Below are 24,463 nucleotides of genomic sequence, written 5' to 3'. Positions count from 1 at the left end.
AGATTTTAATCATGGGATATTTTCATGCTGTGCAATAAAAAGCCCACTGATCTCATGCTGCATCTTCCTCCACCACATGTACCTCCCTGATCCCCTCACCCAAAGAAGCCTCTTGACTGAAATATCATTTCTTACCCCCTTCTCTTTAGCACATGCTTTTTAACATCCTTTTTCGTACATAACAGCTAGTGTTGTGACTCACTACGGAAGTCACTGCAAGGGAAGAGATGCAGACAGGAAGCCTGGGGTACATGCCGAAGGATAAACTTTTACTTCAGACAGGTACGTGACTAGGCAAAAAAAGCCCTTTGCAAGCTCTTGCCTTATCAGCATTTGCAGGGCAAAGGGGGGCAGAAATTGGAGCCTAGGAATCAGACCACACTGTGCTAGGTGCTGGATACACACAGAACAAGACGGGGGAGAATGGAGAGAAATTCTTCAGGAGGGCCTGTTGTAACAGGACAAGGGGTAATGGTTTTAAAACAGATTTTTTTTTTTTTTTTAAGTTAAACGTTTAAACTTAAAGCGATAATTTTTATCTGAGGTAGATTCAGACTGGATATAAGGACATTTTTTACAATGAGGGTGGTAAAACACTGGAAGAGGTTGCCCAGAGAGGTGGTGGAGGCCCCATCCCTGGAAACATCCACGGCCAAGTTGCAGAGGGCTCTGAGCAACCTGATCTGGTTGGAGATGTCCCTGCTCCTTGCAGGGGGGTTGGGCTAGATGACCTTTGAAGGTCCCCTCCAACCCTAACCATTCTGTGACTCAAAAAAAAAAAAACCAAAAAAAACCACCACTACAAAGATCATAGAATCATAGAATGGTTAGAGTTGGAAGAGTTGCCCACCTCTCCGGGCAACCTGTTCCAGTGTTCTACACCTCTCATTGAAAAAAAAAAAATTTCTTAATATCCAATCTAAATCTACCTCCCTCTATTTTAAAACCATTACCCCTTGTCCTATCACAACAGGCCCTACTGAACAGTCTCTCTCCATCTTTCTTGTAGGCCCCCTTGAGGTACTGGAAAGCTGCCATAAGGTCTCCCTGGAGCCTCCTCTTCTCCAGGCTGAACAGCCCCAACTCTCTCAGCCTGTCCTCATAGGAAAGGTGCTCCAGCCCTCTGATCATCTTTGTGGCCTTCCTCTGGACCTTCTCCAACTGGTCCATGTCCTTCTTATGTTGGGGGCTCCAGAATCGGACACAGTACACCCGGGGGGGGGGGGGGGGGGCCTCACCAGGGCAGAGTAGAGGGGGAGAATCACCTCCCTCGACCTGCTGGCCACGCTCCTCTTGATGCAACCCAGGATGCGGTTGGCCTTCTGGGCCACAAGGGCACATTGCCGGCTCATGTTGAGCTTCTCATCCACCAGCACTCCTAAGTCGTTCTCCTCAGGGAGCTGCTCTTGATCCATTCTCCGCCCAGCCTGTATTTGTGCCTGGGATTGCCACAACCCAGGTGCAGGACCTTGCACTTGGCCTGGTTGAACTTCATGAGGTTGGCACAGGCCCACCTCTCCAGCCTGTCAAAGTTCCTCTGGATAGCATCCCTCCCCTCCAGCGTGCCGATGGCACCACACAGCTTGGTGTCATTGGTGAACTTGCTGAGGGTGCACTCTATCCCACTCTCCATGTCACCAACAAAGATGTTGAACAGGGCGGGGCCTGACACGGACCCCTGAGGGACGTCACTCACGACCGGTCTTCACATGGACGTTGAGCTGTTAACCACCACTCTGAATTTGGCCATCCAGCCAACTCCTTATCCACCAAATGGTCCGAACATCAAACCCATGCCTCTCTAGTTTAGAGAGAAGGATGTCATGTGGGACAGTGTCAAAAGCTTTGCACAAGTCCAGGTAGATGATGTCTGTTGCTCATCCCTTGTCCACCAATGCTGTCACCCCGTCATAGAAGGCCACCAGATTGGTCAGGCATGATCTGCCCTTGGTGAAGCCATGCTGGCTGTCACCAACCACCTCCTTGCTCTCCATGTGCCTTAGCATGGTTTCCAGGAGAATCTGCTCCATGACCTTGCCAGGCACAGAGTGAGGCTGACTGGGTCCTCCTCGTTCCCCTTTTTAAAAATTGGGGTTATGTTCCCTCTCTTCCAGTCATATGGAAGATAGAGGCTACCATCACATGGAGAGAAACCACCTCCTTAATCTGAACCATGACTGGTTCCCTGTGATCCTACTCTTACAGCAGGTTCTTGCTATATAACACCCAGAGAAATCCAGAGCTATTTGGTCTACTGCACACATGCAATAAAATCTGAACCACGCCTGTTCTTAATGCTTTCTTTGTTCATTACAGTGGATTCAGAAGATTGAAAAGGAAATTAAAAGGTCACTCAGCTGCATGAGCTATTTCTGTCCCAGAACATGCCAATAATTTGGCTCAGAAGCAAGAATCAGAGCAAGACCGCTTGGAAACCGGCTTCCCTCAAATTCTTATCAGTAAATATTTAACTCTCTTTTTATTTTTGTAGCTACAGCAGCTGACATGAGCTTGAAACTTATTAATTTATAAAACCAGATTTATGAAAGGAATAAAGCCTAAGACTTTACTTGCCAATGGCTCTCCCTCTCCAGTTCCCAGCTTTCTCCTCATCTTGAAGTCTTAACACAGCCTCACCTCTGCTTTCATTTCTCTTTCATTCCTTCTTAAGATTACTAGCACACCTCCTTACCCTTTCTGCACAGACTTCAATTCACGCTTCGCACACAAGAGTGAGTCTTCCCTCTCCCACAATTCCTTGGGCTATTTCCTCAGCTGAACTCATTAACGATGTCTCTAGGACTTCCCATAACTGAAAAAAAAATCGCATCTAGGGATGAGTTTGTAAGGTTTCAAGGGCAGTTACTTTGTGCATTTTGCAAAGGTCCTATGCAGCTGCAGCCTGAGCAATCCAGTGAGACTTGTGCAGGCACATCACCCCATAGACAGGGGCTGAGCTGTACTCTCACTTTTTGGAGCTCAGTGCCTAGATGAGCTGCATACTGGTAATGGGGGTTACCATTCCTTCTGCAAGGGGTTATCACTACCCTACAGATACCAACATCTATACAACCACAACTGGGAACAGAGCAATCTGCTCCAGGTAAAAAGGAGCAAACTGTCTCCTCTCCCATGCCAGCCGTACTTTCAGAAAGTGTGCAAGTTTTGCGGTAGGGGTTTAGGTTTGGGGTTTTTTTTTGTGGGGGATGGGAGTGGGTTTTTTGTTTTTTATTTTAACTGTTCCCCAGTTTAGTCATGCCTCCTTAAGAAACAGAACTTATGCACAAACATGCATCTCCTCCTTGGCTGAGAGCCGCTGTCAAACATATCTTTCAAAGCTTGATATTAAGCCAAAGCATGCCTGGAGCACAAACAACAGGGTGCTGCAATGGCAATGGGGAGTAAACTACAGAGAGCAGTGGGACAGAGAACCCAAGTTCACTACATAACATCTCCAGTCATTCCGAACGCTGATCTGGTCCATCAGAATTTAAACTCTCTCTTTTTTTTTTTTTGCATTTTTTTTTGTTTGTTTGTTTAAAGGGTGTACCATTCTGGCAGCACCTGGAAGACTGCGGTAACTTTTGTAACATCAACAAGATCATTAAGTAGAGATCTCTATCTGTTCTTGATGCCTTAGCATCTATCTGGCCTCTCCTTGTATTTTACCACCCCCAGTGCAGCTCTTTCTCTTCTGATTAAGGACAAAGATGAAATTGCTGTCTCCTTGCATCCTTTTAACTGGCCCCAGTGGGATTCTCAGGGAACCCAAGTCTGCTCCCAAACACAGCTATCAGCAGGTTTCACTTCTGTGGTTTTGTCTTCTACCTTCAGAGCAGTCTATCATAACTGATTAATTCTACCACTAATCCCAACACCTCAAACGTCCTCTCTCAGACAAACAAGTCTTCTAAGTTTCAGTCATGAGCAGATGCTTAAAACAGCATGTCCCATCAACTGTCTCTGCCAAGGGGCCACACACAGTTTGGAACTACCTGCAAGTTACAGTATTTTGCAGTGTCCTGGTTTCAGTGGCTAAAGCACCACAGCAGTTAGAGCTGCCTGCAAGACCACCTTGTCCCACCCCTGGAAACATTCAAGGCCAGACTGACCAACCTGATCTAGTTGAAGATGTCCCTGCTTCTTGCAGGGAGGTTGGACTAAATGACCTTTAAAGGTGACTTCCAACCCAAACTATTCTATGACTCTATAGTCCATGCAAACAAAGACACAACAGAACAACTGTTTGTGGGTGCAATCCTGTAATTCCTGCATCCAGATTGTGCGATGCCATGGTCTAGCTGGCACTCAGATATATGTCTGCTGCAGTTCACCGCCATATGCGTACTCTCCCCTACTAAACTGGAACAGCAGCTCATGAGTACACAAGAGGACAAACAGCTACACTGGCAAGGAGAATACAGAAAACCACCACTTACATGCAAAAATATCCCCATTCTCTCACTAAAACAATGCTGCTCTGGGATACAAAGTGATGTAGATTTGCAAAGACATTGCATTCATCAGTAAAGCCAAACCAAACTACCACAAAGAAGGTGGGGTGGAACATTCCATTACCTTGAAGAACAAAGTGCAGAGGCCATAACCAGAAGCAAAACAGAAGGAGAAACTATGCAGCTGAGCATATAAACTCAGAATGCAGGGTTCAGTTACCACCTATATACACACATGCATCAGATCCACAACCCAAGCAAAATTTAATGCAGCCCGTCTTATCTGGAAATACACATTTAGAAATTCAGGGCAATAACCTGATACACTGCAGCCGAACACTATTACAGCCCACTGTAGACAGGATAGGAAGAAAACAAAGAATTTGTGTAACAAAGCAAAACACAGCAAGAGAGGAACATCTGCTACTTTTACCAGGAATACCATATGGTCGGTATTTGAGGTTTGGACAATGAGTTCATTCATATTTAAAAGCAAAAGTAATAGGCCACTCCTTCTAAGATAAGAAAGCAAATGCCTGTTCTTTCTCTATTCCAGCTCCATCCTCAGTCCAGATTTGACTTTCTGAAGAACCAGTACAGCCAGTATTCTGGCCTGGACAGTCAAGCTCAGAGCACTCTTCATGACAGGATGCCAGAATGAGCAGAATGGAACAATCCTGCAGGAGAGTTCTGCTTAGCCCTAACACATGCCTGGTTTATCCACAGGCCAGTCAGAGCTGCAACGAGTGACCAGCTTTGCAACTAGCAGATGACAGTAACACTGAGCTGTGAGGCATTTGGCAGCAGTAAGCATAGTTAGCACAGTAAATCTCAACGGTATCGCAAAGCCATCTTCAATTCCTGAAAACACTGCCCAGAATTGCAACCAACACAGCTGGTTCAGATCAGAGCACCCAAGAACACATCTTTCTTCAGTAAATGTAAGGCCAGACACACAGCAGCAATGCGTTCTTATATCTTGCAGAACACAAGCACACTAGCTGATAAAAGCTTCTACTTCAGCACTGCTATCCCACATACAACTCTGCCACATAGAAAAGCTGTAAGGCAAGAGGGACAATCTTAATGCATTCTCATTATCTCTTAAAAAACCAGATCAATAAGGTCTTTTTCTACTTGAGCACCTGTTGGTGGGTATCCCTTAGTTGTGAAAGTCTTGCACAAGATAAGACCCCTGGTACCAGCAAAGTCTCTCAACAGCCATTAAGAGAGAGCACACAAGTCAATTTGTCTATTATTTTAAGAGTCACTCAGTCCCAACAAGGTCTTCCCATATTTGCTGGTTCTACATTCTTCCCAAACCTGAATCCACACTTGCCCTCTGAAATTCAAGTACTCACTTTGTCAAATGAGTTTTCACTGCAAAAGACAGATAGCACAAAGAATTAGAAGGATTTTGCAGCAGCACTGAGCAGCCTAAGCCACAAAGATAACACAGTGTAAAAGCCTACTCTGACAGTCAAATGTCAGGAATAACTAAATGGGAAGTGACAGGCCAGATTAACTAGTGCTAGCATTACTTCCCAGATCCATCCAAGTCCCAGTCTACCCCCTCCATCCCTTTAAAACACCCAGTCTGGATCAGGGCAATAATACACCTGGACTCATGTGTCTCACTTTGTATTCTCTCTCTGTATGGAAGGAAAACCAGGCAAGAAACCCAGAGATGAACACTCCTACACACATAGCAATCCACAAGCGTCTTCAGCAGAGCTAAGCACTTGCTTACAGGAAGGCAAAAAGGCAGTCTCCCAGGTACCTGGTGTATAGCTCTCATGCGGACTTTAAGTCTGCTGCTGAGACAGCAAGACTTTTTCAGCCTCCTCACAAGCAGCAATGGGAAAAGCATTGCAGCACAGAAGAGACACGGACAGCAATCATCTGGTTAACATCCTCACATCAGAAAGCATCAGAGGGGAAAAAAAGAAAAAAAAAAAGATTCAATATCTGAATTTTAGCTATTGCCAGGCTAAGTATTTACTGAGAGAGGTGGCTAGTAGTCTCATCTTAGGACCAGGAACTTCACCGTTTATGCTTATGCTGGCATCAAAAGTCAGCTTTTGATAAGTTTGTAGAATAAAGTGTCACTTTCTTTCATATTTTGCCCTGTTTATGTATTTCATTTACTGATGATCCTACTATAAAAGGACACATTTCACACCAGAGAGCAGCAGAAACAGTGCAGTTGTATGGCATAGCAACCTCCTATGAAAGCTGAAAGCAGGCTTTCAACTTTAAAGCCTTCTGCAACTCAGGCTTCTGCTTATTTTATTCTTATTTAACATTTTCCATGCCTCCAGAAGTTACTTCCAATCAATTTCTAGCAAGATCTATAGTCTACATTTCTTCCACGTGAAAAGGAAGACCTATTGCTAGCAAAAACATCACAAAATTAAATGCGTTTTCAGACACAGGGCAATCAATAGTCTGGGAAATCAAAAAGATTGTAGCACAGCTTTAAGCAAACCAAAGGCCACTGGGAGAGATTAAATATGGACTTCCATAACAAACACTTCTAGGCTCTTTTTTTTGTCTAGTATCATTAACTCTGCTTGGGGCTGACATTGATTAAACCACAACCACCTTATCACTGTTTCCAAAAAAAAGACAGATTTTCTGGAGACAAAATCCATTGTTTTCCTCTGTGGAACTTTGGACAGCCTATCCATTTTAGGAATCCAGAGCTGGACATGGTGTCCCCTTTTCCGGTCTAGGGCACATAGCAGTGGAAGTCCGAAGAAGAGGCCAGAGCAGACCAGCAGCTCTGTAGGTGACCCCAATGCAAGCACGCAGGACTGCAGGAAGTGACAGTGGCCCAAGTTACTCTTCACATAGCACCTGTCCTCTGCTGAGGGTAAGTAGGCTGAGGTGGAAAGGCTGGTATTTCACAGGGTAGACAAAAAATGTCTTTCACATTGTCTTTTCCCAAGTCTGCCTTCTCAGCTCTGTAGTCCTAACTTTAAACTTCATTAGCCAGGAGAGCCATGATTACTGCTGGCTTATAAGCAGTTAAGCTTTGCCTCAAAAGTCTCACTTTGATCCTCATATTTGTCATCTATCCAGTAATTAAAGGATTTCCCCCCCCCCCCCCCCTCTGTAAACTGAAAGAAGCTTCAGGTATTAGAGACACCCTAAGCTGCTCTGCCATGGTCCAAACTTTAGACTCATGATAGTTCAGTTGCTTATTACCTCATGCAGCACAGAGAAGAAAAACAGAAGCATAGCCAAGCCTTCAAACTAGGAAGGACCAGATTTATTCTGTGGGATATCAAAATGACCGTGCCTATGTCAATGAGCCACTATGATATGAAAGAGGAAAGTAACATTTCACCCTTCAAACATGCTCATAATCTTACACGAACAGATGTGGAGAAATTTTTCAGACAAAGGTAGGATCTCCCAGTTGACCAACTCCCTTAGTCACTGCTTCTTTGGCATTCAGAAGCCCCAGAGCAACAGGCTTTTTTTACTTCTGAACACCAAGTATTTCAGCTCTTCTGCCCACTGAAGTCTGGTGAGGAAGTGCTTCCATTTGATGCAAAAGGAGATATGCTCTGGCTCAGTGCTACTGCAGGAAGAGATCCTCAAATTCACCTTCCCCCAGAACAAAGACAAGTACACTGTCAAACTTAGGCATTTGGTATCTCAAGCCGAAAAAAAACCATAGGACAAAGTATCTCGGGTTTTTGTTCAACAGAGATTCATACAAATCTTCCTCTGTGGTATAGCTATCACCACGTTTGATAAACCGAGTGGTTTATTCAATGCCCACTACAGCAAAATGCGCACCTCCACAGCCTACACCACCACCAGGAGCAAGGCACTCCAGAGGCCACCGCTGGCTCAGCAGCGGAGACTCCTCTCTGCTTCTTTCTACCTTAACATTTTCCACCCTAGAATAGCATTTCCACATTAAGACTTCAGTTTTCTTTCCAGGCCAAGTAGCAGCCCCATATTCCCAAGTTTGGCACCTGAGACCGAATGACTAAACGAATAAAGATTTCTGTGTCTGGCTACAGTAATGCAAACACCTGCCACCCCGCCCTGTGCAGTACATAAACTCTAATCTTCCCCGTGGCTGCCCATGCCCCACACACATACAAGGTCACCACCATCCCACCACCATCACCTGAAAGCTTGGCAACCTTACAGCCATACATTGGTAAACCACAACATAACGAAGTTGCACACAAGTACAAGGCATGCAGCAGCCATGCATTATGCCCTATTACACTACTACATGAATTGTGGAAGTAAATCCACATATCATTTTTACTTTGAGTTTTTGCTTCTATATTTTAGCTATCTTAGCTCTTCCTATTCCAGAAGACATCAGAGAAGCTCATCCTGTGTTACAGAGGGTTATCTATAAAACACAGTCAAGATATCAAAGTGCAAGACTCACCCCAACAGTGTCTTCTCCACAGAAATACCAAGGAAAAATAATGGGGTTTAAGCTTTTAATATCAATATGAAGTAAACTGGATTTATTTAAAACTTCTTTTGGCAACACAGCCCAAAGGCAAAAATCTATGGCCAAATAGTAACACTCACCCTCAGGGTGTACCATAAACAGCATGAGAGACAGCAGTGGTGTCTGAAGACATCACGTTTGTAAGGATGGAAATGTTACATCTGTTCTAAGACACGTATGTCCTGGAACACATGCTTTCATCAGAGAGTGAAGTAGGGTCAGAAGGGAGGGAGACAAGTAGACACATCTGGGCAGGAAAATGTTTTTTACAAGGCAAGAAATCTCATTTCCCCTTATGTTAAATAAATGCAACAACTTCTCTTGAGAGGACACCTACAACCTCTTACCACTTCCTTCCAGATCTAGACTCCCCAAAGACAGAAATAATAATAAAGGGCCTCAGAGCCCAGACCCCAGCAGCCAGTTGAATACCATCTAAGCATGTGGATTTGAACAGAGAATCCTTTGCAACCCTCTTGTGTTCTCTATCTAGCAGCAGTCATTTTGCTAGTTGGGAACCAAGCTCAACATTTCTCTTGAGGGAAGGTCTCATGAGGGACACTCACCTACTACAGAGAGCCCAAACCACTACATAAGTCATCCAGACCCACTCCTTGTACCCAGATCTACATAACCTGAGTGCCTGCTCTGAGCAGGAAGCTGGGTCTATAGTAGCTCCAGAGGTCCAATCTTCATTACTCTGGACTTTTCACAACAAAAGCTATTCCTTCTCTCCAGGAAGCTAAGCAACTTGGTCTCTTCCAAGAACTAGTTCCTGGACACCAGGAGACTGGTTAATTGTCAAGAGGTTTGTCTTCCCAAAGGTACTCAGATCATCAACTTCACAGGAGTAGCTTCACATAAAAGAAACAGTGTAATTAATTACATTTTTCTATATTTTATTTTTTCCTTCCTTGCTCCATCGCATGCTACTAGCCTTTCATTGTGATGTGTCCCCATCTGAGAGCACCGCCTAGGACACTGTAGATTACATCTCAATTACAGATAGATACACAGCTGAGGAAACTGACCTGCCCTCAAAAATTGCACACGTATTGGTGTGCAAAAACTCAGGTGTGATCAAAATGAGCTCATCTAGCTCACTGCTCCATTTCCTGCAGATGCTAGAGGCTTTGATGGGCAGCAAATATGTAGAGAAGCCCAGGCAACAACTACACAACACTCACAACACTGTACAAAGCCTGCATTAACACTGCCTATGCTCATCACCTTTCTTAACATCTCCTGTTTTTTCACTTAGAGACAACAGACCCTCAGCCTCCAGAGTTGTCAGTCTCTGTTCTGACAGGCACTTTAACTCAAATTCCTCGCTCAGCATCATATTCCTGGGTGGCAGGCACAGTGTCACATCCTGCTGAGCACACTCACCAAGAGACTCCACATACTCTATTTGCAATATTCATATTTTTCTTCTCTTTTCCAAAAAGGGGAGAGGATCTCCACAGCATTCTTTCAAAGATCAGGTAGAGGGTGTAACAGTAAATCACCCTCACAGTGCAAGTCTGAAATAACTCTACTGAATTCATGGGCTCATCCCAGTATACTGAGTTAAGCCAGCTTCAAAAAGCCTGCTTAAAATATCTTACTGGCTGCTCCTTAACCTCACCTACCTCCAAAAATTTGCTTCAACTTGAAAAACAGGCTGCTTCTACACTTACAGCAAATTCTACCATTAACACATACAACATTTTTGGCTATGGAGCCAAAAAGGAGACAAAAAAAAGACTAAGATGATTGTGAGGAGGCGGGGGGGGGCGGCACAGGGCAGGGGATAACTTACTGATTTTACCTTTAATACTGATCTTTATGGCTTAGAAGAAAAAAAAAAAACCCTCTAAACTCTTTACTGTATCCATCCTATAACATTCACCACTTGTTGGGAATCGAGCACCCAGTGTGATGTGGTGAAAGGGAAGTGCTGCCTTGATCTTCTCTGAACAGCTAGACAGTGCCCAGCTATATCTTCACAAAACTTAGGATAGCCACATGCCCTTGTTAAGACACAGTACTGTATTGTCTAAGATGAGTAATATCTCTCAACAGCTCTAAGTACTACTTCAAGAAGAAAGAGAGTGTGAAATTTCCCTATGTACTGGAAGCCTGTTAAACAGTTGGCATAAAAAAAGAAAAATCAATGTATGCTTGAGACAGCAGAAATCAGTTATGCAGCAATTAAATGCACAATGCAAGAGGACTATAAAATACCAGCTTGCTTTAGCAGATATTGCCACCAAGTACCTCAGAGATGGGGGGGGAAGTTTTATCACATATCTCAAATTCAGCAAGGCTCATCTGGAACAACACTTGGAGAGGCTGCAGCACATGCATCACTAAGAAGCAGGTTCTCCTCTTTAGTGGGCACCAAGCAATGCAGTAGTACACTGTTAGAGATGGTGGAAAAGACTGGGCACAGGTACACAGATCAACCAAGGCAACAGAGATCAACTTACAAGAGGCAACCAGGACTACGTTCTCAGCCATGTTGCCAGAGGTCACAACCATAGTTAGTGCCAACTGTTAACATTCAGTGGCTCAAATGCTTCAATTCCTTCCAATTTCAGTGTTCAGGCCCTTTCAAAAAGTTCGGAAATACAATACACATCTCCTTTCTCACCTCCCTGTGCTGCCTCACACTTTATGCATGGCAGTCTGGTTTTAGTTAAAGAAAAACCACACTCAACACCACCACCCAAGCTGTTCTGAAGGATCTAGGTGTTTCCTGTGAACCATTTAAAACAAAAAAAAAAACAGAAGCACTAATAGATTTCAACCTATTCTGCAACAGGCCTATCTTCAGCTGACCTCTCAAACAGGAGATTTTCTGTAGCAAGTTTTTCAGATTAGTATCTCATATTGATGAGCTCATCTCAGGCTCCCACTGCCATAAAAGTGCCACTCTACCAACACTGAAGTGCCACTCTACCAACCCTGCCCCAGAAGTAAGTTACGTATCAATAGCTCTGATGCCCATTACAAATAGCTGTCTTTTCTTGGGACTCCTGCAACAGAGCTGCTGAACTAGAGAGGTCTGCTTTCTGTCATGTACTGCGGAGCCCTTCCTGTTGGAAAGGCAAAGAGAAGATTTCAGCAAGTGAGATGGCAGACCAGCTATACTGCCAATTTCCTTGAACAGCCACAGTCAGGACATTGGCAACACCTATTCCCCCAGGCATGCCTTCATTTTTATCTGAAGGACTCATTCTTGTAAAGGAGGAGTAACTCAATCTATACATCTCACGAGAACCCAGCTTGCCTCAGTGCAACTCCTGTTTAAGGAGCATACGGTCAGGTCCTGATCCTCTACTGCACCCTCAGGTAGTGCTGGGTTCCAACCTGCCGCTCCAAGGCTAGGTGAGATACCTGATCACCAGCTAGTTTGATCCAGGCACTCCCCAAGATGCTAAGCTTACCCGTGAACACAACTGTTCAGGTAACAGAGTTGGAGGGAAGTCAGACAGGGAGCATGAGGATATAGGGGTGAAACTTCTTTCCAGCCTCACACTGGGAAGCAAGTTATTTCTCCCATCAAAAAAATCAAAAAGCCTTTTTGTGATGTGTTAGTTGATGACTAAGCTATGCTAATGAAAAACTCTAGCTTCACAATAAGGGATAAATACAGATGAAAATTTAAAATCAAGAAGAGGTTGTTCCACAAAACACTGGGGGGAAGTGGGGAGGAGGTGGGAAGAAGCAATCATCATAGCTTAAGTGGAACAATATACTGTCTCCAGGATATGGTGGCTGCTGAAAACCCATCTTCCTTCCTCTCTACCAGAGATTAAACCCGAGAGTCACAAGGGTTAAGCCAGTCTTCAAGCTACCTTAAAATAAACACCAAAAAACCGCACTAGAAAACCAACCCACTCATTTAGAATCCAAACCCCTAGTTGATACATAAAGAAACAGACAGAGAAGGTCCCCTCTGGCCTCCTGTCAGTGGAGCAGAAAGAAAATATTTGGGGAGAAAAATAGATCAATTTTGAATATTCTGTACTGTTTCCCTAATTTTTAATACCAACAATGCTGTATGCCCCTGGAGTTTCATGCTACAGCATACCACTTAAAGGAAATAGTAATCCAGACAAAAAAAAAAAGAGAAGTCATCAAAATATACACAAAGGGAAAAACCCAATGTTTATGAAGGGATGCAGATAAATGCTGGCCAACCCCAGAGCAGACAGCACTGTTACAAACACTTATGTTTTAGACTTTCCACATTACAAATGGTTCAGGCAGACAAGAGGGGAACAGACAAGGAAGCACAGGTTAGAGAGCATTTAAGGCCTTATGAGAAGCTTTGCACAGGAGCTGTTCAGAAATGCTTCTGCCATCCTCCTTCTGTTCTCACTTCACAGCATAAAAATAAAGGAGAGGAATCCTGTCTTCTTTACTGCAACTTGTCTCTGTCACACACACACACTATTTCAGGATAGTTGTTTCAAATCATAGAAGATGAGCAGGACGTTGAAAAGTGATAGAATATGAATAACTAAGTACAGGGCAGTCATTCACAGGAAATGCCCTGCATATGTCAATCAAGAGTAAAGAAAAGATAAAACCAACAACACATATGCCTTCCAGTTTTTATTTTCAGGTCATAAAAGTAATCACCACCCTGAAAATGAGCATTTCCTGGGATTTAACAACTGTTGGGTTAATAGTGCTAGGCAAAGGCAGTTATGCGTAGCCCATAATTTTACCCACATAAAATGTGTCACACTGCACCTGTTAGTGATGTCTCTTCAGGATGTTGTCAACAGAATCAGCCTTAAAAAACAACTGCTGTTTAGAAGTGCTGATAAACACCTTCCCACAGCTAATGCTTCCACGCAGGTTTGCATCACAGAGCCACACTTTGTGGGTACCTTTGTAATGCACACTCCCCGTCTGTGCACAGTCATAGCAAAAAACCACTTTCAATCAGTCTCTCAGGTGGGCATCTTCTGATGGAGCCTCTCTCTCTGCCCCAATACCTTTTTGCATACTTTTTTGAGCTCACCTTACCTAGACATTATGTCTATGTAGTCAAAAATTGTGCAGTTTGCAAAGAGATCAGATTTTTATATTGCTACTATAGGACTCTTCCAATTCTGCATTAGAAAAAACATTCTCCATAAAAATGAAACACTATGAGAGCACTGCGCTGATACGCAGATCCTATCTGTGCAGACGCACTCAGTCTCTGTCTTCTAGAGAAGCTCTTTAACTTGTCTAAATCCCTTCTATTTCTCTATTCTCTACTAATACTAAACAGGGTCGGCAGAGAGAACAGCCCCTAGTGAAAGAAAGCAAACTCCCTTACAAATTCACCAGAAGGCCAGCTCAGCCAGACTCAGGACAGATTATCCACAGAGGATTGCCAGCATCTATCCTCAGAGAACTCACTATCATAAACCAAATGGCTATACTAGGAGACTTGCCTTTAGAAGCACAAGGATGAGCGTCTCATCAGCTTCATACTGCCAACAAAAGGCTAAAGAGGCCAACTCAGTACACTTCTCCCCTTCCCTTCTTTCTTGATCCGCAAGACATTTTTAAGCAGCTTTGTCCAATGTTATAATTTCACATTTTTCTGTGTTACATTACATGTAAAATCATATTCACTATATAGCTAGGCTTCAAGCTCCTCTCTCTACTGCTGTGCAGTTTGGCCTTTAGACCGGGAGAAGACCACCAGCAGAAACAAAAACAACATATAGGTCACATACACATTCATCTTAGAAAACTTAGATCTCTTTGGCCTAATGGTGAGAAGTTAGTCTCTTTAAGGGTATTTAAAAGTATTTGAGAAACAATATTTGTTTGCTCTAGTCAAGGAAGAAGGAAAGATGAGACAGAAGGAAAAAACCTTCTAAGTTTCAGCTACATGTCAACTTGCATTCTTTCAGTCACATGTCCCAACATGTAACAAAAGATGCCACTATATTCAAGTCCAATGTGTCTTGCATCAATAAAAAGGGGGGTTTTTTATATAATGATACAAAAAATAAAACACACATACACATATGTGCCAAAATACCTATTAAACTGAAGTGTACAAGTACCACCCAAAAAATCTCAAAAGATTTAAATTAGCACTCCTAACGAGATCCCCTCAAAACTCAAGCCTTTGCACTCAAGATAGCAGTTGCAGGAAACAAGGACAACAGCCCTGTACAGCAAGAAGAGTGGTAGCAAAGGAGCTTAATGCCTTATCGCTGCTAGAGGGATCTGAGGGGAAGAGGGCGTAGTCAGAGGAATTATTCCTATTCTGATTAGCATCAGAACAAAGGCTCACATTATTTTGTCAGCACCAGGACTCCCCTGGAGCATTGGATAATAACCTTGTTGAAAGTATTAAAGGGATTTCCTCCACCGTGCCCCCACCTCCATCTACATGCCTTCTCTAAAGGGGGATGAAAGGGTGAGGTCCAAAAAATAGCTTTATGTTTAGTTCTCCAAAAGACATATCCATGTAGTTTCTTACCACTAAAACATAAAATACACATGTAATATCCTTCTGTGATAGGTTTTCAAATGTAACATTTGGGAGCAGGTACGGAAAAAAATCAAAGCAACAAAAAAAAAAACCCCACATTTTCTGTTCAAGGGAAAACATCAGACAGTACAGGTTGCTTATCATGCATGCTTAACTGTAGAAGGCAGTTCAGCAGTTTCTACAGCAAAACCAGATAGTGGTAAGGGAGTGAAGAATACAAGAGTAAAAAACAGCATGTGGTATCTGAATACCACAAAAAATAGGTTAACAGAGGTGTCAGGAAAAAGGCTAAGGCATGGCTACAAAGGAGTCAGACCCTAAGAATATTTTAGAACATTAGCTTTCAAAACAGGAAGTAATGCTAACAGTATGTGGCTGTCTTGTTGCAGGAGGAGAACATGGAAGGCAGCATATTTTGACTTTAGTCTACAGAAAAGTCATGGCATTTGGACAAAATGTAGCTTTAAAAAGCAAAGAGACAGGAAAAATGAAGTAAGAGCATTAGCTTTCATCTTACCTGGTGTCGACACAAGCTGGCAAACAATGGTTGTCAAGTTAGTATGATTAAAGTGATGATTCAGTGACGATAGGTTGATTCACACACCTAGGAACGCACGAGAAAGTAAGTATTAGCCGTGAGTACATAGAGGATAAGAGTGGCATTCTGTCACTAAAAGAGCCGAAAGGCTCTACTATATTTTTAGCACACAGGTACATAGCTATGCCTCAGGTACAGACATTACCCACAAAATTCAGATCTGGGTTTGAGATATACTGCACAAGTTACTAAAAAACAAAGAATATTCAAAACTACCCTCACACATTCCATTTAAAAATCTCAAGTATAAGGAGAGAATAGATCACAGTTTTAAGCACAGCAGAGTGTTACTGAAAACGTTTTTCAGCAGTACTCAAGCTTTGTTAATTTTTTTTTCCAATTGGACAGAAACTTCTGAGAAGTTACCTGAAATACACAGATTAGAACTACATCAAGTCCAGCCAGATACCCACATACATTTCTACAAATAAAAATCCAGCGACCACAAATACTGCATACTTCCTAAACAAGCACAAAAGAAAGGAAATTTATTTCTATGTTGTCAAAAAAAACCCCACAGGTATGTTGTATTGTCTCTTACCTCCCCCCTCCCCTCTTTTTATTCACATTAATACTAAAAATTCCAAGACAAAAATAAAAGATTATTAATAATAAAGGTAACCTTCTCCACCTTGGGAAGCATAGTAACTGAGAAATGGGCATCCAAAAGTGAAAGTAAAAGCCTCGCAGCTGAAAGCAATTTTTGTCTAGCCTGCTTAAAGATCTCCTTTGTTGTTAAACATTTCATTGTCACATTTAAATGTCAGCTTCTTGAGACTCAGAAGTCTGCAAGCCCTGCAAGACAGCAAACCAGAAACAGACTTGAGATGGCGGTTCTCATAGCTAACGAAATGAAAAGGAAATCTAGCAAACCCCTCTTTGTTTCTCTCATTCAACTTAAGTAATCGTATGCTTCTCAAAAGACAGAAGCCCTGATCACACAACCCTGCTCCCCATACCCATGACATGACTTTTAATGGATCTCTGTTAGTAGGCTTGTACAGTTTCACAGCGTCTGCTCACAAAGCCAGGCAAAGCCTGCGATGAGTCTCCAGCAAATTTTTGTTGCCCATCACAGAACCAGCCTGCAGCGTTTCAGGATCACATACCTCTGTGCAATAATGCTTCAGTTTTACAGAGACGTACTACTAGATTTTCCCGAGGGGAAAATAAGAGTCTCCCGAAGCAAGCAGCATGCCCTTTTTAACACTTTCAAAAGGAGTGAGGGGCCCTCAGAGCGGAGCTGGGTTGAAAGCTTTCAGGATGATGCCACATATGGCCACTGGGTCACCAGTGACATATGCAGCAGCAGACGGAGAAGTGAAGCTTTCATACCCTCTGAGCAACACTCTGGCATTTTGAAACTTCTCTTGAAAAGCAGAGATGTCTATTATCCTCCCAGGCTGGGGTTTTGGTGCAGAAGAGATTCTCCTCAGACTGTGTATCAACACCAAATGGACAACCTAGATAGGCTATTCTGGGGGCAGTTTCTGTCTTAATTTTCAAGTATAATGAATTCCCACACAGCAGAGAATGATAAATTACAGTTAAGTCTTCTTTACTGCACATCAGCTTTCTTTTGCCCTGTGGCTCATTAGAGAGCAACACGTACCCACTATGCACCTTTACCTTCCGCCCGCCCCTTATTTAAAGGAGTTTTAATTAATATTAGAGCACCTCACTAGGTCTAACAAATAAGATGTCTTGTGAGAGTGATTGGCACAAATGGACTTCAATACCCAGAGGAGATTCTGGCACATCCCACAGTATAATTGTATTACTGTGGGCTGCTTCAATATCTACTCCTTGAAGACTTTCCAGAAGTTATTTTCCAAGGAGAAAAAAAAAAAAACCAAAAAAACCAACACCAAACATCCTAAATAGGTAAGAGACACTCAACCATTTCACTAATCTCTATATTTGAAACTACACATACAAACTACAGCTCCTCTCAAAGAAAGCTGCTTTTAACAGCTACTGTTGAAAATCAAGTTGCAAGTTTAGTTACTGAGAGATCTATATTTTCATATAGTGTAAGAACATCACTCTCAAACTCACAGAAATTGGGGGTTTGGGATTGGGAGGGTGTTGTTGTGTTTGCAGGCTTGTTTGTTTGTTTTGGTTTTTTTTAACAAGACTGATGTATCAACAGGATTTCCCTCTTAAAACTAATGCTTCCTTAAGAGTCCTGCAGAAAGAGATGCAATACTCCAACATAACTTCTTATCTATCTTCACTCCCAAACAAGATGCAAACTTGGTTTTGATCAGAGATTCTTTCAATTCCCACTCATTTAAAAAAAAAATCCATTAAGCCACTGCAGGGAAAAACCAGGAACAGCAGCAAACCACAGCAATTTTTAATTACAAATCAGGAGGAAAACTAGTTGAGGGAAAACGTAAACGGCTTTAAACTTTTCAAAATGGTTCTGGAGCTTTTAAAGTGTAAGGTAAGGAAGCTACGGATGGAGACAGAGTATTGAAACGGGTTCGCTTCTGAGCATGAGGTTAAAATGCTGCACGTTTCAGCCTGGCAAAGTTCAAGCATCTACAAGGAAGTCATTCCTACGGCAAGCAAGTTTACACTGCTGGACTGAAAGTCATTCTAGTCTACAGCCTAATTGCGATGCAGTGTTTCATTCTCCACATAAAAGTGCTACCAGAAGCCACCTTGCCCTGCTCTACCAGCTCCTGGACTGGACTTCACCCTGCCTGCAAGGTTACTGCTGCAGAGGTGATGACCAACCCGTTCCACTTAACACTTATACCAGGAAGCAAATTCACTGCTAGGTGGGCTGGTTGCCAGGATAGCAGTTCCCCTCGGGGAATCACCAGAGAGCCACATGAGACACATCGACCCTTTGCACTGCAGAGGAAGTTCTCAGTGTACGCTTTGCTTTCAGAGCCTGCTCATCGTTCAACACACAGACAGAGAAAGCCAGAAGCTGGGGTAAGGGGACAACTGAAGCAGTGGGAGGGTGGGGTTTTATACCTCTGACTTCTGGTCCTGCAGCTCTTTAACAGTGTGAGCTTCCTTAGTAAACTGCCTTAAATTATCACACACAAATATCATCAGTTTAAGACAAACAAATAAGCAAGCAAAAAACAGGCCAGGCTTCTGCTGGTCTCCTATCAGCATCACGAGGCTCAGTCTGACAACACCACGATTGCAGACTGCATCACAAAGTAAGCTGTGGGAGAACACAGCCTCCTGTGAGAGAGCACTAGCTGCCACTACTCAGTAACAAAACAAAGAGCATATGAACCATGGCTGCAAATATTTCTTGCTACACAGAAAAGCTTGCTTCCTGAAATTCATAGGAAACATTTCCACTGATTAAACTCAAAATCAATTTTTTGCAGCTGCTCAGCAAGCAAGCCTGCTAGCAGTCAAGGAAAACACTGTCTGCGTAACTACAGACAGCAAAGCTGGGTGAATTGCACAGAAGGACTTGCGAAGACAGAAAGCTCTTCAAAGTCATCTGCCTGTCCCGAACTACTACTCTCTGTGGTGAGGGTTAAATCACTACATCTGAAGTGATTCCATTTGTACCCAAAATAGCTTCACAACGGAAATTTAACATGTATGATGGCATTTCTAAAGATATGACACTTGTCATGGTGACTAGATAAACATAATCACAGACTACTGTATTTCTGGCAAGAGAAATCTACTGTAACCAATACCACAAGAGCAAGCATCTTTGCTATGTACGGGTTAAGTTTTCCCTTTTCCTGTTCTAGGAAACGCCTTGGTGTTCCTATTTACATACTCCTAAAGCAGAATTTAATCTCTGCTGCCCCTCGTCCCCCCCTCCAATCTTTCAGGCAAGCTGGCCCAGCCCTGCCAGTGAAAGATCTCCTCTCGCCCAGCTAAGCCTGATCAGCTGGGATCAGCTGGTTACAGCAGCCTGCAAATGGCTCAGAGGGCAGGGGAGCTGCAGGGAGTCCAGGTACCAGGCAGAGTGCACGACAGGACACACGCTGGGAAACACTGGAGCAAGGCTTCCAGGCTACTGACCTTTCATGCATGCAATGGGCTTCTCTGGGAGGATCTCAGGTTAGCAAGAAGAGATGTGACTTTCAAAAGCACAAAAAAAATAAAAAATAAAAAGAGACAACAGTGGCCTGACACAGAGTCTGGGTGCAAACCTTCCCAAACTGACAGAGGCCAGCAGCTTACATTTGTTTTCTCATAAAAGCAAATGCAGCAAGAGACATATTTGGGTGGTATAGCAGTAGATGGCTGTGGCGTGAGTAACTACACTGACAAAAAGCAGAAGTGATGCACGTAGACAGAGAAATTCAAGTCTGCAGCTAAGAGGCTGCGCAGCTGAGGCACCGGGGTTAAGACCACTGCAGACTGCTCTTACTGAGAGCTGAAACAATTCTCCAGGCAGGAATAAAATAGCTAAAAACAACCATGATCACAAGACAGAACTAATCCCATCAAAATCACTACACTATATGCAGGACACGCATTTCGTGACTTCAGTAACCATTGCTCCCTGGCTCCCCAGGCAGTTCATGAGCTCCAGCAGCCATTTCAGTCCACCTTCACACGCCGCACTAAATATAAACTCTGCTGATAACTGTCTGGAAACTGTTTCAGCAGAGACACAGCGCACTGAACAACTCAAGGACACTGGGCCCTCCTCAAAGACCACAGGTGGTCAATTTGCATGACAAGTGGAGAGAAGGTGACAGAACCAAAGTCTCTGCTACAGTAATACCGTGGCTGGGAAATTTCTGCCTCCAGATCAGTACTTTCCCAGATGCTGACTTCAACTGAAGCATCTGCATATTAAAAAAACTCTTAAAGTAGGAACATCAGGACAGCTGGGTTTTGATAATGACTCGTCTAAGAGGTGGTTGTGGCTCCCTCGTCATGTGCTACCCTGCTCTACAATGAGGTGCAATACCATTAAGTGATAACAATCACCTCCTGTTTTAAAAGCTAGTTAGGTTAGGTTGCAGGTCTTTCAGGCACATTTCCTCAACCCCAGTGACCCCTGTTAAAGGGGCCTTCCTACTTTCAGACAACACTCTCTTCTCTAGTGGTCCATAAAACACTCATTTATATAACACGGCAAGCTTATTTAAGAGGGCAGATGAAACGCCAAACAAGAGGAAAAAAAAAAAAAAAAAAGTTCTTTTCTTCTCCAAGTTTTGCTTACAGAATCACTACCAAAACCAACACGCAAGTCATAAAAAGAAAGAAGCATGATCTGTAAAACTGCCAGTGCCACAACTGGCCACCAGATTACAATACTGGGAAGAATTATTCTCTCTGCCATAGAAATACCACCCCAAAAAAAGTGTTGCAGACTTGCAAAGAGATTTATGACAGACACCTGAAGAGAAGGCGGGGGATGAAATCAATGATAAACTGCAGACAAAAGCACTGATCCTTAGAGCACTGGCATTCAATATGCAAATTCTCTCTCTGCTTAGGCGTTTTGCCTCCCTTTGATGTATACAGACAAGTTCTAACTAGAGATGCAGACTGGGGAGAGTCCCCTTTCCCCATTATCTCAAGTACTTTTTTTCTAAGCAACAGTTAAGTGCTCTGAAAATAACGATATCACTTCTGCTTCTATTCGGGGGGGAACCCACAAAAAAAAGAGAAGTATAAAAATTGTTATTACTAAAGGAGAGAGGCAATGCCTTCCCAGCTCTGACGCAGGATGCAAGCAGCAAGCTGGTGCCCGACATCTACAGGGCAGCCTAGGAGAAGAGAAAGACAAGCTGAACAACAAAAAGAGGACAGTAAAGATACTCTGGAAGAGATCCAGATGTCTTGAGCTTAGTCCTACCTCATGAAAAACCGAAGAGGTTAAAACCTCCTCTTAAGAACTTTTCTTCCCATTGTTCTGGCCACAACACTCCTGAACAAGCTGCATTGCTCCAGAAACCTCAGGAATTACGGTGACAATAGATTCCTGCCAAGAGAAGCACCATTACATAATAGCATTTATGGGAACAGGCACAAAAAGCCACTAGGAAGTGTAACCAGACAAACGCAAAATCCTCTCTGCCCATCAGCTCAGTTTAGCTCTCGACCATTCCAAAGACGGATATTTTTAATTTACACGTTTACTTTCTCTCGCCTCTTCCGCCCAACAAAATCTGTGTTACTGCAACCACGCTGAGATCAAGTCCATTCCCAACAACAGCATAACCCCTTTCAAAATAAGGCCACTTGAAACTACTGTATTTGCACTAATTTGTTTAAAAGAACACTATCAAGATGAAAAAAAAAAAAAGTGTCACTGTTTGCATTAAGCAAACATCGCAGAAATAAGCACTATTTATTACGGTATTTTTCATCTTTTCTCCATTTTAGAGATACTTACAACAATTCTTGCTTTTCAGTTCCCGCCAGCTCAGGGTGGCTATTTCTGAGCCGCAGGGGGATTTACCACCCCTTCCTTACGCGCACGGACAGGTTCAGCCCGGGCACCGCACACGTTCAACGGCCGCTGCTAGGGCGGCTCTGACCGCCGGGCACCGTTAAGGCCCCGTAAACGAGGAAGCAGAGACGAAGCCCCAAGGAAGACAAAGTTTCTCACGTTGAACGGCCTGTGCCTTCGCTAAGAGCTGCGCCTCAGACTCCGCTTCTCCTCCGTGTCTCCCCACGCACCCACAAGCAAGGACGAGCAGAAGGGAGCAGCGAGTACCCCTCCGTGGTTGCTCTCGGGGTTTTTAAATTCTAGAGGTTCACCCCGACCCAGGGAGGATCCACAAGCCCAAACGCTCCCCGTAAAGGACCGCAGATCTCGGAGAGAAATCCACCCGTGTCGCTATCGCCGACCACAGGCTGCCGTGACGCGGGGGAGGGAGGCGCGAGTGCCACAGGTGACGTTATGTAACAGACCCGGCCGGACAGCCCAGCCCCGACCCACGGCCGGGGAAGGGGCTCCCGCCGCCGCCCCACGGACACGCGTGCAGCGGCCGGCAGCCAGGCCGTTCTCCTCTCTCCCCACTCCGCCCCGCGCCCGGGGAAGCGCCGCCGCCACCTTCTGCTGGCGCCCGCCCCCGCCGAAACACACGCTCCCGTGCAGGCAGGCGGCAGGCCCCGCCGGAGCCAGACTGCTGCCCCCACGCCCCCCTCCCACACTGGCCGGCCCCTCAGCGGCGCAGCCCCCCCCGGAGCGAGCAGCACACCCTCCCCTGCGGCGGCAACGGCGGCTCACCAGACGACTCGGCGGCGGGTCGTGGGGCGAGGCCGGCGCCTGGCCGGGCGGCGCGGTGTGTGGCGGCGGGGCGGCGGCGGTGCCGCAGCGCTGGGGCTGAAGGTCGGCGGCCGCGCGCCCCGGCCGCCCCGGCGTCTCGCCCGCCCAACGCCCCGGCCGCCGCCGCCGCCGCCCGCCAGGCCCCGCCCCGCCCCGCGCGCCGCCGGCCGGGACACGGCGGGGAGGGGCCGGCCTTAAAGGGGCCTTACAGCGGCGGCCGCTGGTGGCGTGGCGCGGCCGCTGGGGGGCGCTGTCGTGACTGCTGCGAAGGCGAGGGAGGCCGGGCCCCGCCGGGTGAGATGCTGGCGTGCCGGTGCCGGTGCCGGTGCTGGTGGCGGTGCCGGTGGCGGTTTATGAGCCGTAGCCCCACGGCCATCAGCAGCTGCAGCTGCAGGAGGGCTGCGGGACCGCGGCGTGCCGCCGCACCGACACGTGGCGCCCGGCCCCGGCCCAGCGCCCGGGAGCAGCGGCCTTGAGAGGAGCTGGAGCCTGCTGCGGCCTTCTGCTGCTCTTCTCCGGGGGCAGGAGTGGCTCTGCAGCAGCAGGGGAGAACGCTGCTGCAAAGTCCAAGTCGTTTCCTTGCACGTTGAACCCTTTGTTCCCAGGCCGAGGGGGTTATCTCACAGCCTTGGCTGTGGCTGTGAATCCTAAGAGAACTCGGGCAGTGCGGAGGCTCAGCTGGTGGCGTGCCGCTGTGGTATATTCAGAAGCCATGCTGAGCCCCCCTCAGCAGCTGCAGTTCCAGGAGACCTCCATCTGTCAGCCCCTGTCTGCTCTGCTTGCCTGCCAGTAGCCCCCTTGGCTCCCCTCCCAGCTGGACCCCACTCGTGGCAGGCCTGTGGGCACAGGAACCACAGCTGGCTCTGTCCCGCTGTGTGGCACCAGCACGGACAGGTTGTTGGTGGGAAGATCCAAGGCTGAGCCGTTGCTGGAGGAGAGGTTTGGTGCACGCAGGTGTAGGGGGAAGTTCTGCACCTTCCTGCCGCCTCCTGGCTCTTCATCTGCTATTTACGGCCTCTCCCAAGACAGCGCTTCTGTATCCAACAGTGCACGCAGGGAATCAAGAAGGATCTCTTTCTTTGCTTTCCTTTCTCTTTCTTGAAGTAACACTTGCCTTCTATAGATCTGCTATGTTATTCATATTTTGCTATGGGGAGTGAGCTGTTCTCCCTCTTATATGAGG

General features: G+C 45.2%; 1 protein-coding gene across 5 annotated transcripts in view; it reads right to left on the bottom strand.

Annotated features, from left to right (window-relative positions):
* SUSD6 (sushi domain containing 6) overlaps window positions 1–23,388 on the bottom strand; it is an 88,834-nt gene extending 65,446 nt beyond the window's left edge. For 2 of the 5 annotated variants that reach the window (XM_086748429.1, XM_086748434.1), the window contains exons 1-2: window positions 23,242–23,388; window positions 15,966–16,052 (exon numbers count right to left, since the gene is read on the bottom strand). The gene's annotated coding sequence lies outside the window, so the exon portion shown is untranslated. Of the gene's footprint in view, window positions 1–15,965; window positions 16,053–21,861; window positions 21,988–22,401; window positions 22,911–23,241 lie in introns of those variants that run through there. The other 3 variants (XM_086748432.1, XM_086748430.1, XM_086748433.1) reach the window with 3 other exon arrangements.
* Between the last annotated feature and the right edge of the window lie 1,075 nt (window positions 23,389–24,463).

The sequence above is a fragment of the Chlamydotis macqueenii genome, chromosome 5 (genome assembly GCF_036417535.1).
Source record: "Chlamydotis macqueenii isolate bChlMac1 chromosome 5, bChlMac1.mat, whole genome shotgun sequence".
Taxonomy (NCBI): Eukaryota; Metazoa; Chordata; class Aves; order Otidiformes; family Otididae; genus Chlamydotis; species Chlamydotis macqueenii.
This window is presented reverse-complemented; position numbering and strand designations above follow the sequence as displayed.